This window comes from Schistocerca piceifrons, chromosome 7 (assembly GCF_021461385.2).
Source record: "Schistocerca piceifrons isolate TAMUIC-IGC-003096 chromosome 7, iqSchPice1.1, whole genome shotgun sequence".
NCBI lineage: Eukaryota > Metazoa > Arthropoda > Insecta > Orthoptera > Acrididae > Schistocerca > Schistocerca piceifrons.
This window is the reverse complement of record NC_060144.1, coordinates 482,935,428-482,954,105: the sequence shown is the minus strand read 5'-3', so window position 1 is coordinate 482,954,105 and position 18,678 is coordinate 482,935,428. Positions and strand designations below refer to the sequence as shown.

General features: G+C 47.2%; 1 protein-coding gene and 1 pseudogene across 9 annotated transcripts in view; one reads left to right on the top strand and one right to left on the bottom strand.

Annotated features, from left to right (window-relative positions):
- LOC124804587 (transcriptional enhancer factor TEF-1) overlaps window positions 1–18,678 on the bottom strand; it is a 795,029-nt gene that overhangs the window by 232,756 nt on the left and 543,595 nt on the right. The gene's annotated exons all lie outside the window — the stretch shown is intronic.
- Window positions 12,785–12,902, top strand: LOC124709242 (annotated as a pseudogene).

Below are 18,678 nucleotides of genomic sequence, written 5' to 3'. Positions count from 1 at the left end.
TGGCGTTTCCGGAGAAAATTGTTCTTGATATAAGTGGAGAGAGCAACAAGATGGTCAACTGCAGAACGATGCTTTCGGAATCCGCATTGGGCAGGTGTTAAAAGACTGCGGGACTCCAGCCACCACGCTAAACGGTAATTCACCATACGCTCCAAAACCTTACAGACACTACTCGTGAGAGAAATGGGGCGATAGCTAGAGGGGAGATGTTTGTCCTTTCCAGGTTTCGGAACAGGAACGACGATAGCTTCCCGCCATAAAGGCGAAGGAGGTAACGCAGACTATGGGTTGATAAATGCAGCAACATTTGGACGTGGATACCATCCGGTCCTGGGGCGGAGGAGCGAGAAGAAGAGAGTGCATGTTGGAGTTCCCGCATGGAGAAAACAGTATTGTAGCTTTCGCGACTTTGAGAGGAGAAAGCAAGAGGTCGCACTTCCGCTGCACGTTTCTTCGGGAGAAACGCTGGCGGGTAATTTGAAGAGCTCGAAATCTCAGCAAAGTGCTGACCCAACGAGTTAGAAATTGCGACGGGGTCCACTAATGTGTCAAGCGCGGCAGTGAGCCCAGAGACCGGGGAGAAATTAGGCGCGCCTGAGAACCGTCGAAGCCGACTCCAAACTTCCGAGGAGGGAGTGAAGGTGTTAAATGAGCTAATAAAGAATTTCCAGCTTGCCTTCTTGCTATCGCGGATGACACGACGGCATCGCGCTCGGAACTGCTTATAGCGGATACAGTTGGCCAAAGTAGGATGGTGGCGGAAAACGCGGAGAGCACGTCGCCGCTCACGTATTGCATCACGGCATGCCTCGTTCCACCAAGGAACTGGGGGGCCCCGGGGCAATTCGGAGGTGCGTGGTATTGAATGTTCCGCAGCTGTAAGAGTAACGTCGGTAATATGTGTGACCTCATCGTCGACGCTGGGAAAGTGACGGTCATCGAATGTCGCTAGAGACGAAAAAAGTGTCCAATCAGCTTGGGCAAACTTCCATCGTCGCGGGCGCATGTATGGCAGTTGAGGCGGCAGTCTAAGGACACATGGAAAGTGGTCACTCGAGTGTGTATCATCAAGGGCGAACCATTCGAAGCGCCGAGCTAGCGGAACAGTACCGACCGCAAGGTCCAAATGAGATAAATTTGTCGTGGAGGCAGACAAAAATGTAGGGACCCCAGTGTTGAGGCAAACTAGATCCGCTTGGTGGAAGACGTCTAGCAATAGTGAGCCACGTGGACAAGGATGTGGAGATCCCCAAAGCGGGTGGTGGGCATTGAAGTCCCCAACCAGCAAATAGGGGGGTGGAAGCTGACCAAGAAGATGAAGGAGATCAGCTCGTGCCATTGGTGTGGACGATGGAATGTATACAGTACAAAGAGAGAACGTGTATCCGGAAAGGGAAAGACGGACGGCGACAGCTTGGAAGGAAGTGTTTAAATGGATTTGGTGATAATGGAGAGATTCACGGAAGAAGAATCATGAGTCCTCCACGTGCTGGAGTGCCTTCAACAGAGGGGAGATCATATCGGACGGACTGAAAATGAGGGAGAACAAAGCGGTCATGGGGGCGCAGCTTTGTTTCCTGAAGACAGAAGATGACCGGCGAGTAGGATCGTAAGAGGATCGACAATTCATCCCGATTGGCTCGAATACCGCGGATATTCCAGTGGATAATGGACATAGGGTGAACAGAAATTGGAGGAATGTGACCAAGGTCGCTGTCAACTCAACGACTGCTCAGTGCTTGCGAACGACAGCCTGGAATGGTATTCAGCCGAAGGCAGAAGATCCTGATCCATAGGTTGGTCAGGAGCAGCTCCTGCCACCAGCGATCGGCCGCCAGCAGTGCGCCTCGGCGACACAGAAGACGGCCGAGGGCGATTTCCGCCAGGTGGTGCTGTAGATGGGACACGCCTTGGCGGAGAAGGAGATGAACTGGGTTTCTTTGTAGCCTTCTTGGAAGTATGATGTTTAGATGGAGGAACCGAGGGGTGTGAAGTTGGGGTACGTAAAAAATCCTCATGAGTATGCTCTTTTTTCGAAGTCTTGGTGTCTGACTTTTGGGCTGGAGATTTATCAGAACCCGATGACGGGTGAGCCATAGATTGGGCAGGCGAAAGTGGTGAGGTTGAACGGGCGATCTTTGCGCTGGCCGATCTGACGACCGTGGCACTAAAGGTGAGGTCGCAAGTCTGCGTTGCCGCTTCCTTTGTTGGCCGAGGAGAAGCAAGGACAGTGCTGTATTTTCCTGTCTGAGGCACGGTGGGTTGTCGACTGGCGAATAATTTTCGAGCAGCAAAGGTCGACACCTTTTCCTTCACTCTGATTTCCTGGATGAGCTTTTCGTCCTTAAAAACGGGGCAATCTCGAGAGGAAGCAGCGTGGTCACCCATACAGTTGATGAAGCGAGGGGATGGAGGTGGACAAGCACCCTCATGGGCATCCTTGCCACACGTAACACATTTGGTCGGATTGGAACAGGACTGGCTGGTGTGGTTGAACCGCTGACACCGATAGCAACGCGTAGGGCTTGGGACATAAGGGCGAACGGAAATTATCTCATAGCCTGCTTTGATTTTCGATGGGAGTTGAACTTTGTCAAAGGTCAAGAAGACAGTGCGGGTTGGAATGATGTTCGTGTCAACCCTTTTCATAACCCTATGAACAGCCGTTACGCCCTGGTCAGATAGGTAGTGCTGAATTTCTTCGTCAGACAATCCATCGAGGGAGCGTGTATAAACGACTCCACGCGAGGAATTTAAAGTACGGTGCGGTTCCACCCGGACAGGGAAGGTATGTAGTAGTGAGGTACACAGCAATTTTTGTGCCTGGAGGGCACTGACTGTTTCTAACAACAGGGTGCCATTCCGTAATCTGTAACAAGACTTTACAGGACCTGCAATTCGTCGACACCTTTCTGAATAATGAAAGGGTTGACCGTGGAGAAGTCGTGACCTTCGTCAGACCGAGAAACAACAAGGAACTGTGGCAACGATGGAAGAACTGACTGTGGCTGAGACTCAGTGAACTTACGCTTGTGAGCAGACATAGTGGAAGGTGAGGAAACCATTGCAGAAGAATCCCCCATGATTACCGGCGTCTCCGATGGCGCGCTCCTCCTTTGTGGGGGCCCTCTCTGAGGGCACTCCCGCCTTAGGTGATTGTTCACACCTCAGGTCACACCTCCCGACAAACGGACGGAGGGACCAATCGGCACTTTCGGAAGGTATCAGCTCGGGTAATCACCCCTCCCTGGGCCTGGCCTTTACCAGGGGGTACGTACGTGTCCTACCTGTCTACCCGGGGCGGGGAATTACGCGTTACCCCGTCACCGGCTACGCATGGAAGTGCGTGGGTCGGCCTTCAGACACGCACAGGGAGGAAAAAAGAGAAAGGGAAAGGAAAGAAGAGGGGTCTCAAACGCCGCAGCGGAGAAAAAGGCAAAGAGAAGAGGGAAGGAAAAGAGAAGGACAGAGGAAGGACGAAGACTTGCAAGTGTAGAAAGCAAGGAATTTGTAAGAGTTTCGAGCGTCCGTCTCCGGACGTAGGCACAAACCATACTCCCAGAGGGGGAGAAAGGGAAGGAAAGAGCCAGAGGTGAGGGTGGGGGGGGGGGGGCGAAGATGGGGGACGGGGAAGGATGCGGAAAGGGAGGGTATGCAGCCCGGAAAGGAAGGAGGGCCACATTAGCTCGGGGTCCCGTGCTCGCTACGCACGTATCCACAAAAGAGTTGTGGACGCCCTGGGGGGTGGTTACCACTGTGGCTGGTATCATAGTACCACGCAAGTCCCAACATAAGTTTGGCCGGTGTCCAGATGGGAGGAATGAAAATTTAACACAATCATTTGCAATGCTTCCAGAATGAGAGCTTCACTCTGCGGAGGAGTGGGCGCTGATATGAAACTTCCTGGTTGATTAAAACCATGTGCAAAACCGAGTCTCTAAATCGTGACCTTTGCCTTTCGCGGGCAAGTATTGAGATTGGGTAACTCAGTTGGTAGAGCACTTGCCCGCGAAAAGCAAAGGTCCCGAGTTCGAGTCTCGGTCCGGCACACAATTTTAATCTGCCAGGAAATTTCATATGCGATGCTTGAACTTCGTAATGTACAGAGGTTGGACAAAACTATGGAAACACCGCGACGCTTATATGCTTGAACATAAAAGCAGATGCTAACAAAGCCAGCAGGTCGCGTTGTTGTATTTGACCACGAATGGCATTTGTGTAATGTTCTCAATACGTTGCAAGTGTCTGTCGTTGTCACAACAGTGTTCTGTGTAGTTCTGAATGTATTACGTCGGAGCTAAGTGAATTCGGATTTGGATACATTGTTGGTTGCACGTATGGTCGATGCTTCCACAACCAAAGTAACCGAAGTGTTCGCTTTATCAAGAGCCAACGTATCGATGATATATACCGACAAACGGAAAAAACATCAGTCACAATGTGGATGAAAATGTGTTTTGAGTGATCGTGACAGACTGTCAATGAAGAGTATTATGACGAGAAATAAGGGGACGATGGCTACAAAAGTCACTGTAAAACACAATGTCGTACTCATTAACCCTTCTGGCCTAGTTTGTGCCCCTTGAGTGAAACGTAGTAGGGATTCGGTGGTGGTTTGGGCAGCCATAGTCTGACTTATCGTGGTATTTCATGGGCCCCATGGTTACTCTGCAAGGTCACTCTACTAGCTAGGATTATGTTAACATTTTGGTTCCTCAGGTCTATTCCATACTACGTTGTCTGTTTCCCAGTGGTGATGTGTTCCGAGACGACAGGGCCCCTGTTCACACAGCTCACACCATCCAGGACTCGTTTTCTGAGCACGTGGACGAGTTGCCACAACTCCCCTGGCCACCACAGTCAGCAGATCTCAATATTACTGATCCTTTGCAGTCTGCTTTGGAGAGAAGGAAGCATGACCGCTATCCACTTCCATAATCATTACCTCAGCTTGCCACTATTTTGCAGAACGAATGGTATAAAATTCCCCTTAAAACCCTACAGGACCTGTCTTTATCCATTCCGAGACGACTGGAAGCTGTTTTAAATGCCAACAGATTTCCTACACCGTATTAGGCATGATAATGAGTTGTGTTTTTACTTGTTGTAGGTGGAATTCACATCATGGAAAACTTTTTAAAGGACATCATCTTTACGCCAGTGACTGTTGTAAGTTTTTATTAAACACTATTGCAACTTCGGCCTTAGGCCATTATCAAGTGCTGATATTACGGCTTAAAGCAGTCACTGGCGTAAAGATCATGTCCTTCAACTTCGTTGTGTTTTTGTTCTTTCCATTCTTTTTGCCCAACCCCTTAAGTGTTGCACTTTTCACACATTCCGCTGGCCATGGCATCAGTGCTATACTTTTATGCGTCAACGATTACTTAAAGTTGTATGATTATTTTAAGTCTACGCTAGTGGCCGCGTTTTAGAATTCATAAATCTGACATCAATTTGGAGCATAATATCTGCTGGAAATACACTCTTATTTCCATAAATGTTTTGGTCGCAGTTTATGGATACGTGACAGCTTAACACGTTCTACAGCAATGATTCTTCATATTGTCAGGAAAGTAACACGTAAAGTCATCAAGCGCCCATCGTGATCACTTTAAAATCACCTGCTAGCGAAAGGCAAGGTTCCGAGTTCGAAACCTAGTGCAACACAGAGTTTTCATATAAAAGATATTTGACAGTACAGGACTCGGTGATTAAAAGCACACATTACAATACACCAGGCAAGTGGGAATGTCCTGTCTCTACAAGTATTTAGCTCCAAATTTAAGAGGGCAGTGAGTTGAAGCACCATCATCTAATACATTATTACCCTTTGTAAAACAAAAGGCACGTCTTCCATCCGTGTAGGCCAGGGTAATCCGTGCCCGGTGTGGCTACGCTGTGAGTCGTCGTGGAAGAACAACTGGCTCCACTAGGCGTTCGCCAACAATCCTCGGGCACACATTGAGGCTAAACCGGTGCTGATGGTTCGCTGCCACCAAACCATGGGGATTCTCCGTAGCCTACAGGTGGGTGTTATGAAAGCTGCGAATAGGATGGATGACAAAGATCCCAGCACTGTGACGACCTGTGCGACGAACCAGCGACAACACCGTCGCCGCGGAGGCAAGTCCGTAGAAAATAAGTGCTGCGCACATTATATGTGGTACAATGTGGCAGTTGTGGAGAACTTTCCACACGGCCGTCTGCTTTACGCCATGCTGGGTGGCCACACGCCAATTGGTTGTACCTTCATATGACCTATTTTGCTATTATCCTCTCATTGATCTTTGCCTGCAATTTGATCCTATTAAGCAAAATAACTTAGTGTACGTCGCAAGCCACCTTACAGTGTGTGACGGAGGGTACTTCTGGTAGGACGATCGTTTTCCACATTCTCTATTCCTTTCGCGAATGACGCGTGGGAAGAATGTTTGTCAATAAACCTCGGTAAGAGCTGTAATTTATCAGAGTTTCTCGCTGTGGCCATTTCCCGAGATGCCTGCGGGAGTAAGTAATATTGCCCGACTCTTTTTGGAACGTACGTATTTCAAAAATAAATTTCACCGTGATACACAACGTCCCTCTTGCAGCGTCTGCGACAGGAATTTGGCGAGCGTCTTCAAAACGCTCTCGCGCCAAGTAGAGGATCCCTTGACAAATCGGTCTATTCTTGTCTCTCTCTTCTATTAATCCAATCTTTGGAGAGCCCCAGATTGATGAGCAACACTCAGGAATTGATCGAACAAGTGTTTGCAAGTCTCTTGTTTCGTGGACGAATTACACTTCCCTAATACTCCTCCAACGAATCAACCTGGCATCTATTTTCTTACAATTTATTTCATGTGGTCAGTCTACTTTAAGGCACGGTGGAATGAATATGACTGGAGGAGAAACTCAACTTTTTTCATTCAATTCTTTGTATAAAGCGGTGCCAGATGAAGTTACGAATGTTAATTTTATGAATACTGTAAATCGTCCCTATGTCCTCCTCCAGGAAGTTTTCTGCCGGCGTTCCCCGATGGACAGAGGCAGATGCCCAGAAAGCTTAATTGTGAGCAGAGCGAATTCCTGATGCTTCCGGTACAGATCCTTCGGAATGCGACGGTTGCGCGCAGATAGAATCTGGGCGCGCAGCTGCCTGGCGTTTGAATGCCCAACCAGCCAGCTGTCGACGTTGCCAACACCGGATTGGTCGGCGGCCACTGTAATGCGTTGAGGGGGAGAGAGGCATGTACGTAGGTGCTGCTCCATTCCACGACTCCGCCGTGCTGTCACACAGAATAATGCCAGCAAGCTAGGTGCAGAACTGCATTCGCTACACCACGCGAATCTATGCCGCAGTAAGCAGGATGCAGAGACAAGGCATTTGCTTAGTTAAAGACATTTAATCCACTACGTGAAGTTGTTGCATAAACAATATTAACATCCTATCAAACAAGAAAAAAAAACTGCAGGATATATCACGGGTTCTAGATTTACTCCACAAAAACATGCCTGAAGTATTGCGAAAATACAAGTATCAAAAATACTTTATGTGCAAGAAATTGAGCTAGTTACAGTTTCTGACATTTGACGGTTGAACCTACTGATACCATACGTCGGGTTGGAGCCTCAACGTAATGATGTGACGTACGACGTTACACCTGGACGAACATCGCGGATGCAGTACGAAATGAGAGGGCGAGAAGCCCCAGAATATTTCACTGCAATGACACGCCGCCGCGAAAGCCTTCATTTGCATAACTAACAGTCTTGTTGCTACGTGCATTTTAAGCATATTGGATATCGATGAGTTGTTTATATGTCCGTCATTTTGATGACTTCATGGATCACAGGAGGTAAGTGGTACCGGTAGGTTCAATATTTCTCAACTGACACCTGGAGATTTAACAGTTATTAGCCCTGCGTTATGTAGCCATCATGTAAATCTCACTGTCACTTCTCTGATTAGTTTCAAGTCAGAGGTACTGATCCGCACTACCCCGTCTGTCTCCAGAATAATTTCCCTTTTCTTGACTTCGTATGCGCCTTACCTGTCCGCCGAACTTCGCCTCTTTTTCACGCTTTCTTCTACAGGGTGTTTCACAATTCCTATCACGATCTTCTAGGGGTTGTAGAGGGAACTTAGTAGATCAACTTTTGATAATGAATCCATGGCCAGAGCTGTACGGTTTGGACATAAAATAAATTTGAAGACCGCGTGCCTTTCAAATCTCCCGCTTTCATGGCACGCACACACCTCTGGCCTGTGCGCTCTACAGGAGCTGCTCCACATGGCGACCCTACAGTTCGTTGCCCAAGATGTATCTGCGACGCATACTTTCTCCTTCCTACGCATACTTTCTCGCAGAAGTTGTTGTAGTTGGAAGAGAATGGTATATGATGGACTGAGGCGATCCGGAAAATGTGCAGCTCTTCCATTACGTACGTACCCGCGAGGCGGTAGATCTTAAATTCCAATTTTCAAACTCATTTTACATCCAAATAGTGTATATCCGGACCCCTGACCAAAACCCTCTCTACTAAATCCCCTCTACAACTCCTACGAGTCTGTAATAGGACTTTTAAAACACAATGTGTACCAAATTTTACAGTTGACCGCACGCTTTCTCATGTGTTGTTTCCACGATACCGTATAAACAGCGGGTTGTTATTGAGTATTCTCTTACTGCCGAGCGGCAGAGAGAGTCAATTAGTTATGACACTGAGAACCTAGTCATTCCCTCGTTGGAACATCCGAGGAGATATACAGTGCGGCGTCGGTATGTAACTAAGGCCACCCATGCACGTGAAGCAGTGTAGTGCTGTGTACCCAGGGATTGGCACAATACGTCCCAAATTGAGGAGCAGCAGACAGTAAAATCTGCCACAGTGAAATTGCTGAAGTTCCTGCGGAAGCAGATGTCAGCTGTTACCGCAGAGCACCACACACACTTAAGCGCAGAGAGGAATTTCGGTTTCTGGTTGGTTCAAATGACTCTGAGCACTATGGGACTCAACTTCTGAGGTCATCAGTCCCCTAGAACTTAGAACTACTTAAACCTAACTAACCTAAGGACATCACACACATCCATGTCCGAGGCAGGATTCGAACCTGTGACCGTAGCGGTCTCGCGGCTCCAGACTGTAGCGCCTAGAACCGCACGGCCACTCCGGCCGGCAATTTCGGTTTCTCCTAAAAAGTTTATCTCTTAAGAGTCACTACTGCGGACACAGTAGCACTAAGACAGCAGAGTATAAATTCCGGATTATCAACTTTTACTTGTTACCTATGGTAGTTGAAAGTTTAATCTCATAACCGCGAATAGATGCATAAAAGAATTTGTGTCTCCATAGTAGTGAAGGCTATTCTGGGGAAGTGTACTCCATCATCGATCAGTCGGATCGATGAAGGCCAATGAAATACTGACTTTCGCATCGCCACATAAGTGCCCTGTCTAAAGAAAAAATAGACTAGTTTGTTGATCAATCTGTCACATCAGTTTCCATTCCACACCCATTTCATATTCTCTACAGCCGCTAAATGAATCACTTATCACTTCGATATTTACACCACAATTCAAACTCTGTGGCTAAGGAAGTGCAGAAAGGAAAAGAGATCATGCTTTTTTGGAAAAACGGGTAAAATCACCGGTATTGTGTGAGAGAAAAGATTAAACGTCATAATGAATACATAATTATACATGATGGAGAAATCAATACATGCTCTAGTGGTAATAAAATGTACTTACGTGCTTTTTTCCTACTTCCCTTTAATTTCTCCTCCATTTTCCAGCAACACACACAAGACTATACATTAATTTGATCCATCCCTCTTGCGGGACTGACACACACAATTTTTTGCGTTCTTTATTTTACAATGTAGGTATCGTAGTAAGCGACATCACGCACAAAGCTAAATTTTTTTATCCTTTTGATTTGTTTTTAAATACTGCTTGTGGCAGCATTGTTGGACTAGTTTTTCTTTGGTTGATCCCTTGTTTATGCGACTATTTATTTTTCGGTACTCTAATGAGATACTGCTTACTCTGAACGTCTGTATTTCTCGAATTACTGGTTGTACCGACATAACCTTTACGTCACCAAACTGTTTCCCAACGTTATTTTGACCCGTTTAAATGAGTGGCAGTGCTCCGGAGCGTCTATATTTCACTAAATGTGCCAATGCTGTACGGAATACTGAACTAACTAACCAATGCAAGAAACGTACATCAACAGAATCTTCGTACACCACAGCACGTTGCGCTGTGCTGCACTGCTACGCGGAGAACTGATTGCTGGTGTGCCCGTACAGTACGTAACGCGTTCTTCCGGGAAAGGCTACCTAATCCACCCGCAATGCTTCTCGCTTTTCAGTTTACAGACAGATTGCAGCTGTAGCTTGCAAGTTATGAGAGAGAGACGTTTCTGCATAAGCTTCATCTGTCCAACTGCCACTCTCCTATACCGCAAGGTGGACGTTCAAAACCACCACCACCACCACCACCGTTGTTCCCTTTCCTATTGCGGTTCCTGCCCAGCTACGGGCCAAGTAAGAGAGATATGGGCGCATATCCATGTGACGACAGAGCGAACACGTGCACGCGTCGAACATTCACTGCAGTCAGTCGTGCTGAAAACGGTGAAATGGAGGCTTCAGAAGGAGAGCAAAGGGGTGCAGTGCGTTTGCGGACTGTGGAAGGAGTGCGGGGGACTAGTGTCCGTTGCTAAGGTTTGGCGTGCCACGAGCGACACATGCATAAGACGGCTGTCGTTGGCCAATGACACAAGATCTGGAACCTCACTCGGCACTACCGATGCCATTGTCCAGCAGGTGGATGCCCTCATTATGGAAGAAAGGCGAGCTAAAATGTCAACCGTTGCTCCACGGGTCAAATTGAGTGTCTGAATTATTGTTGACGTGGAGTGTTCTCCGTAAACTTTCCGATGATTTGCCTTCCCCGCACTCCTTCCGTCGTCAGGAAACGCAGTAGACCCATTTCCTCTTCTTCTAAAGCCTCCATTTCTGTTTTCAGCACTACTGAGCTGAGAAGGCAGTCGACCCGTGCACGTCCTCGCTCTGGGCGGATGTGCCTGTGTCCCTCTAGCGGCAAGTTTTGAGCCTCAGCGCTCTTACAGGGACCACACTTTCACTTTCAATGAAATTACCATCTCTTAATCGGTTTTCATTCTACAGCCTCCGGCTCTTATCTTTCTGAATGCTCCTTACGGACTGTGCGCACTCTAGTATGAAGTTCTACACAGCCCAGTCACGTTAATGTGGCCACCGCCTACGTTCGACGTCAATGTACAGTAACATCTTACAGACGACAGCACTAGCAGTGGAGGATATATAAAGCATGTTCAGGTGAAAGCAGAAACCAGTGCAGTCGGTGCCGCAACGCGGGAGCGGAGCGATGTATCTGACGTCCAAAAAGGCATGATCGTTGGGTTTCGGGCCACGGGTGGAAGCATCTTCGAAATGGCTAACATGGGGAGGCCGCCAATTGTGAAATTCAGATTCGATTCATACTGCCCATAATAAAAGCTCATGGCCAGAGGTGTAATGTGGCAAAGCACCAAGATGCACTTCTCAGCCGTTGTCGAGAAAATCGACAGTTAAAAGAAACCGTTGCGGTGAAATACTCTCTACGATTAGTAATTTTCTACAGCGTGGTGGTGCAGCGGTAAGCGCTCGGGTTCGTAATCCGACGGTCGCCGGATCGAATCTCGCTCCATGCAACTTTCTTGTAGTATTTGTTTTTTGTAATTCATATATATATATATATATATATATATATATATATATATATATATATACAATTCCCGGCAATCAGTTGCAACAATTATGCATATAATAAGTTGTTGAAAGTCGTTTGTCATGGAAAAACTGGCGACTTCGAACATCATTATGTTTTCCACAAACAAAGTTGTATTTCACAAATGTTATTAATTGTCTTCATAATGTTAACCACGTATAGTTAACGGAGGACGTAGAAACGAATACGTATAGCGTAAGTCAAACGTTCGAATTAGAATAGAGACCCCACGAACACAAACTTTCTGTGGCAGGTATGAAATATAAACTCCGTTACTCGCTCGTTACACTTGAAGGACAGATGTTGAATGGGCCGAAACGAGCGCCCCATAACAGCGTAGTTGCCTGCTAACTTCGAAAGAAGGTAGATGCGGTCCCTAGCGCAACTTATAACATCGTCGAAAATCAGTGCGGACGGGACAGCTTTGGTACACCCTGTTAAACAAACGGAAAAATGGAGGCGGTACAATTGGAGAGCGATCCGCCTTCTGAGAAGTGCATCTTGGTGCTTTGCCACATTACACCTCTGGCCATGAGCTTTTATTATGCACAGTATGAATCGAATCTGAATTTCACTATTGGCGGCCTCCCCTTGTAAGTTTGAAAACTGTTCGCGTGCTGCCGAAGTTAAGGTAGCCCGTGCATGACAAAATGGCACTATCCAAAACCGACACCGAGGCAACTGCGGCACACCACGGGTCACAGATGTCAGGGGTGAAACACGGCTACGGAGAAGTATTCAGGCGAAGACGTAGCACTGTTGACCAACTGATCGCCCAGATGAACCAAGGGGCTCCCAACAATGTCTTCAGCAAACACTGATGAGTACGGGTCTGCGTAGCAGGCGCCTGGTTCATGCAGACGTGATGACTGTTGTTCGCCGGCGAGGCTGGAATTTGCACGCCAGTCCCGCAACCGGACGTCCACTGAGAGGCGACAGGTGGCCTTCCCAAATTAATCACATTCCCTGGGTGCTTCATCCGAGGCAACGGCCTTGCCGCAGTGGATACACCGGTCCCCGTCGGATCACCGAAGTTAAGCGCTGTCGGGCGTGGCCGGCACTTGGATGGGTGACCATCCGGGCCGCCATGTGCTGTTACCATTTTTTTCGGGGTGCACTCAGCCTCTTGATGCCAACTGATGAGCTACTCGACCGAATAGTAGCGTCTCCGGTATATTATAAAAAAAACCACACATCACAACGACCGGGAGAACGGTGTGCTGACCACACGCCACTCCTATCCGCATCCTCATTGAGGATGACACGGCGGTCGGATGGTCTCGATGGGCCACTTGTTGCCTGAAGACGGAGTGCTATGCTTCATCCGACAAATGGCCGTTGGCGTGTCCGGCGCTGCAACAATCGTCGGAAGGATGGAGTGTTATGGTCGACGGAATGTTTTCGTGACATTCCCTGGGTGATCTCGTCATTCTGGAACGCACAATGCATCAACACAAGTATGAATATATCCTTGCGAACGATGTCCACCACTACATGAAGTTTATTTCTTCTTCGGTACGATGGCATCTACCAGCAAGACAATGTAACGTGTCACGCAGATCGCAGTGCACGTGTGTGGTTCGAAGAGAACAAGGATGAGTTAACCGTGTTGCCCTGACCACCAAACCTCCCGCAATCAAATCCAATCGACAATCTGTGAGACCACCTCGGTCTGTCTGTTCGCGCCGTGGATCCTCAATTGAGAAACCTTGCGCAGATGGTCATGACACTGGAGTCGGCACGGCTCCACGTCCCACCTTCCAGCACCTCACTGACTCTCTTCCCGCACGTCAAAACGTGTTTATTCAGGCTTTTATCAGGTTGACACTGTAACGTGATCGTTAGAAGAACTGTCTACTATATAAACTGTTGTCTTTTTGCATTTATGTTCGTGTCTTTGAATTACACAAACACTACTGGCCATTAGAACTGCTACACCACGAAGATGACGTGGTACAGACGCGAAATTTAACCGACAAGTAGAAGATGCTGTGATATGCAAATGATAAGCTTTTCAGAGGATTCACACAAGGTTGGCGCCGGTGGCGACGCCTACAACGTGCTGACATGAGGAAAGTTTCCAAACGATTTCTCATACACAAACGGCAGTTGACCGGCGTTGCCTGGTGAAACGTTGTTGTGATGCCTCGTGTAAGGAGGAAAAACGCGTACCATCACGGTTCCGATTTTGATAAAGGTCGGATTGCAGCCTATCGCGATTGCGGTTTATCGTATCGCGTCATTGCTGCTAGCGTTGGTCGAGATCCAATGACTGTTACCAAAATATGGAATCGGTGGGTTCAGGAGGGTAATACGGAACGTCGTGCTGGATCCCAACGGCCTCGTAACGCTAGCGGTCGAGATGACAGGCATCTTATCCGCATGGCTGTAACGGATCGTGCAGCCACGTCTCGATCCCTGAATCAACAGCAAGACAACAACCATCTGCACGAACAGTTCGACGACGTTTGCAGCAGCATGGACTATCAGCTCGGAGACCGTGGCAGCGGTTAACCTTGACGCTGCATCACAGACAGGAGCGCCTGCGATGGTGTACTCAACGACGAACCTGGGTGCACGAATGGCAAAAACATTATTTCGGATGAATCCAGGTTCTGTTTACAGCATCATGATGGTCGCATCCGTGTTTGGCGACATCGCGGTGAACGCACATTGGAAACGTGTATTCGTCATCTCCATACTGGCGTGTCACCGGCGTGATGGTATGGGGTGCCATTCGTTACACGCCTCGGTCACCTCTTGTTCGCATTGACGGCACTTTGAACAGAGGACGTTACCTTTCAGATGTGTTAGGACCCGTGGCTCTACCCTTCATTCGATCCATGAGAAACCCTACATTTCAGCAGCATAATGCACGACCGCACGTTGCAGGTCCTGTACGGGCCTTTCTGAATACAGAAAATGTTCGACTGCTGCCCTGGCCAGCACATTCTCCAGATCTCTCACCAACTGAAAACGTCTGGTCAATGGTGCCGAGCAACTGGCTCGTCACAATACGCCAGTCACTACTCTTGATGAACTGTGGTATCGCGTTGAAGCTGCATGGGCAGCTGTACCTGTACACGCCATCCAAGCTCTGTCTGACTCAATGCCCAGGGGTATCAAGGCTGTTATTACGGCCAGAGGTGGTTGTTCTGGGTGCTGATTTCTCAGGATATATGCACCCAAACTGCGTGAAAATGTAATCACATGTCAGTTCTAGTATAATATATTTGTCCAATGAATACCCGTTTATCATCTGCATTTCTTCTTGGTGTAGCAATGTTAATGGCCAGTAGCGTATATATGAAGAGGTCGGCGGAAGAAAGTGGTAATTCTCGGTTTCATAAGGATTAGTCTGACAACGTAACGTAGTATGCATTCGAAGGCACCAGTAGCAAGTAACAGCTAACTGCACATGTATCGCTGGAAAGAACCGTCTGTAACAAACGGATTTGTATCAAGTTACTTTATCATTGAATGTAACTGTGCATATAGAACGTAATAATTCAAAATACGCTGTTGTGGGGTAGTGCTGTCTTCCGTCGACCTCTGCAAATGTAACATGAAGTCAACGCCGACCGCTTCATTTTAACTTTTCGAACATTTTACGGTGCCCTAACACAGGCTCGCTTCTTCGACACGTACCGCCGTCAGTCCGCTTTGCAGAGGGTAAATCGTGTGCAAAACTAAACAACACACGCATCACATCAGCACGTGTCGCTTGTGGGGAGGTCGATGGATGGGCGGCGAACAGGTGTGTGGCTAATGGGTGGCCTTTAAGCCGCGCTGAATATTTCAGGGCCTCGGACCCGCTGCGGTAATGAAGAGCCAGCTTAGCGGCGCCAGCAGCTTATGCGGCTGCTCATCAATATAGCAGCACCTCTCACGCCCCGGCCCGTCTATAAAACATCAGCCCTCTGCTGACCAGCCGACACGCCGCGGTGCGGTGGACAGTCGCTCACTCGTAACGCTGGATCCGACGGAAAAAAAACCGCTAGCGTAAACCCGGCTACACAACCGCATGCTGGACAGTCGTGCATTACTGAGCGTTTTGTGCAAGCACGCGCAAATCCCTCTCGTCTCCATACAATCCAAGCATTAGTTTGTGCTTCGAATATGATGCTCTCTGACGATGACTATTTGCTACCGCTTTTGACCCAGTCTTCAGTTCCAGTGATCAAGAGTTAACATATATTTACACTGTGAGCAATTCTCCGGGGCTCTTCAGCTCAAGAGTAACTGCAAAACTTGTTACTAATTCATATCTGAATACTCGAATAAGTCGAAATCGGTTTAATGCACAGTAAAAATAAAATAAAAAACAAGACTGATAAGAGAAAAATGAATAAAGAAATGTCATATGTTGTGCAAAAACTGATTGACAGAATGAAAAACGTATTATGACAGTAAGTTATTCTGTCAGGCACTGAAAATAGATATAATCACTTTATGATCAAGGGAGAAACACTTTGAAATAACGATTACTTGCACCACCTTCAATTAGAAAGCGAAATACAATAATGAGGGGAGTTGTTAACAAGACAGGAAATCTGCAATTTCTCGCATGCCGAAGACTTCAAGTACGCATCAACACTTATCTGTAATGAGCTGTGGTTCCTCATCTCTTCCTGCCTCCGCCTCCCTCCCCCCCCCCCCCTCCCATTTCTCCCAGATTAATACCTATTTTTTGTTTCTTTTTGTCTCCTGCGATTGATTCTGGAAGAATTCGTCTTTTTAAGAACGACATGTAACATTTTTAGTGGGAGACCAAGGTTTCACTACAATAAGGAGGTTTAAATAGATGTGTGTTGCACGCACAAAAACACGCCCCGCGCATGTGTGTGCGTGTGTCAAACGCACTAGCGCGCGTGCCCCTGGCTAAAATGTTCATGACTTTGTCATCAATATCAAGACGTAATACAATCACCATCTCAATTTCCAAGCTGCACATAGTCAAAATGTAATGCTTCTCTAACATTTGTGTCTGATGACAAGCCTGTAGTGGCTCGAAAACTTGTTAACGGTACAATAAATCGCATCCAACTCAAGAAGAGAATGGTATCATACCTACATCAATCGCCAATTTAAATCACAGTTGCAGTTTGTCATCCACAATGGATGTAATATACTGCTTCCCTTCCACGCTCATATCAAAATCCGAATAGCGTCGAAATCGCTCGCTGTTTCCATGACTACAATTTATCATTGCTGGACTGTTCATTTGGTACAAGGACACAACAATTCAAAGAACATAGCTTCATTTTCCGGGCTAAAAGCGGGATATAGCTCTGGAGTTTGAGATCCATACCACGTCAGACTGCAGAGTAAATATGACCTTTACAAAGGGCAGTGAGAGTTGTCACACGCTTGTTTGAGAGAGTGTAACACAAATTACCCAATGTTCGAACTAAGACAAACTTTATCTCGCAGAAACTAACGTCAAAAATTGTAACATCTTCCTGGGGCGGGGTTTACGAACATCATTTTTCTACCAATCGGTCCCTTAGACAATATATTTGATTGAGCTAATAAAAACAAAGCGCACAGAGCTATACAGTCAATGATTCCACAACTCCGACCGTGAACGTCAAGGGGAGTAATGATGTGTGTGGTGCAATAAACTTACCCTCTTGAACACACTTTACAGGATTTCGCTGAGAACTGATGTAGAGGGCAAAGCAAATCTTCTTACAAGCTGTGAACAAATGCCAAACACAGATGTTTTTAAAGGAATTTGAGAGGTGAATCTGAAATAGATATGTAGCAAACGTGTTAACCCGGTACAAACCTGGAAAAAGCGAAGGCCTCCACAAGAATATCAAGGTAACTTAAAAGACAGGTGTAAAATAAAGAGCCGAAGACGCTATATTACGGAACTTCTGGATACCCAAACTGTACACGAACACGTAACATAGTGTTGTCCACACTTTCTCTTCATCGCGTGGGCTGGGAAGTGACGGCAAAGCACGTTAGACTTGAAGAGGTAGCATTTCCAACCTTCAATCTCTCTCTCTGTCGCCACGGGCAGCAGCTACCGTTACTTAACGGATTTCCTTCCGACTGCCAATAACAGCAGGTACTGCCGGTGCTTGCTACTATAACAAAGGAGCTGTACAGCCGCCCGAGAGAAGACACTTCTTTTTAGCAGTTTACATGGCTTTAGCTAACGTTAGTCATACAGCCAGCATTAATTATAGTGGAACAAGGTTTGTGTGTTTGTAATGACTTTCAGTCTGAAGGAAGGCAGGAAGATTAGGGTTTAGCGTGCCGCCAACGACGAAGTCGTTAGAAAGTGAGTATATGCTCAACGGGGAAAGTATATGGAAGAAAACAGGTCATGTCCTTTTCATGAGTAGCATCCCAGCAGCTGTTTTATTAGATTTGGTAGAAAAACTCACATCAGGATAGGAGGACAGTATTTTTAATCTTCTTCCTCCCGAAGCTAGATTAGTGTGTTACCACTGCGCCACCTTTCCCCGTACCGATTTCGGAGAAGGGTTTGATGAAGACAGTGGCAAGTCATTTCAGCTGCAACCAACATCTACTAGGATCTGAAGTATCCGGAGACTTCAATGCAACGCAGACCTGACCGCTAGATGCCACGCGAGGCGGACAGACCAGTATAAAAGTAGATGTGAAGTACTGTGTTGTCAGAAGAGAAGCAATAATAGCAGAATGGATCAGTCAGGAGATGGCACTGACTTCAAAATGTGGACTAAGTACCTGAGCAACAAACCCATCGCGGACATTTCGACCCTCCTACAGCTGGCGAAGGAACAACCAGAGCTAAACAAAGAACAGGCAGACCTTATATATTGATGAATAGGGATCATCGAACACTGCGACGGGTGGTTGTAAATAAAGCTCATGTAAC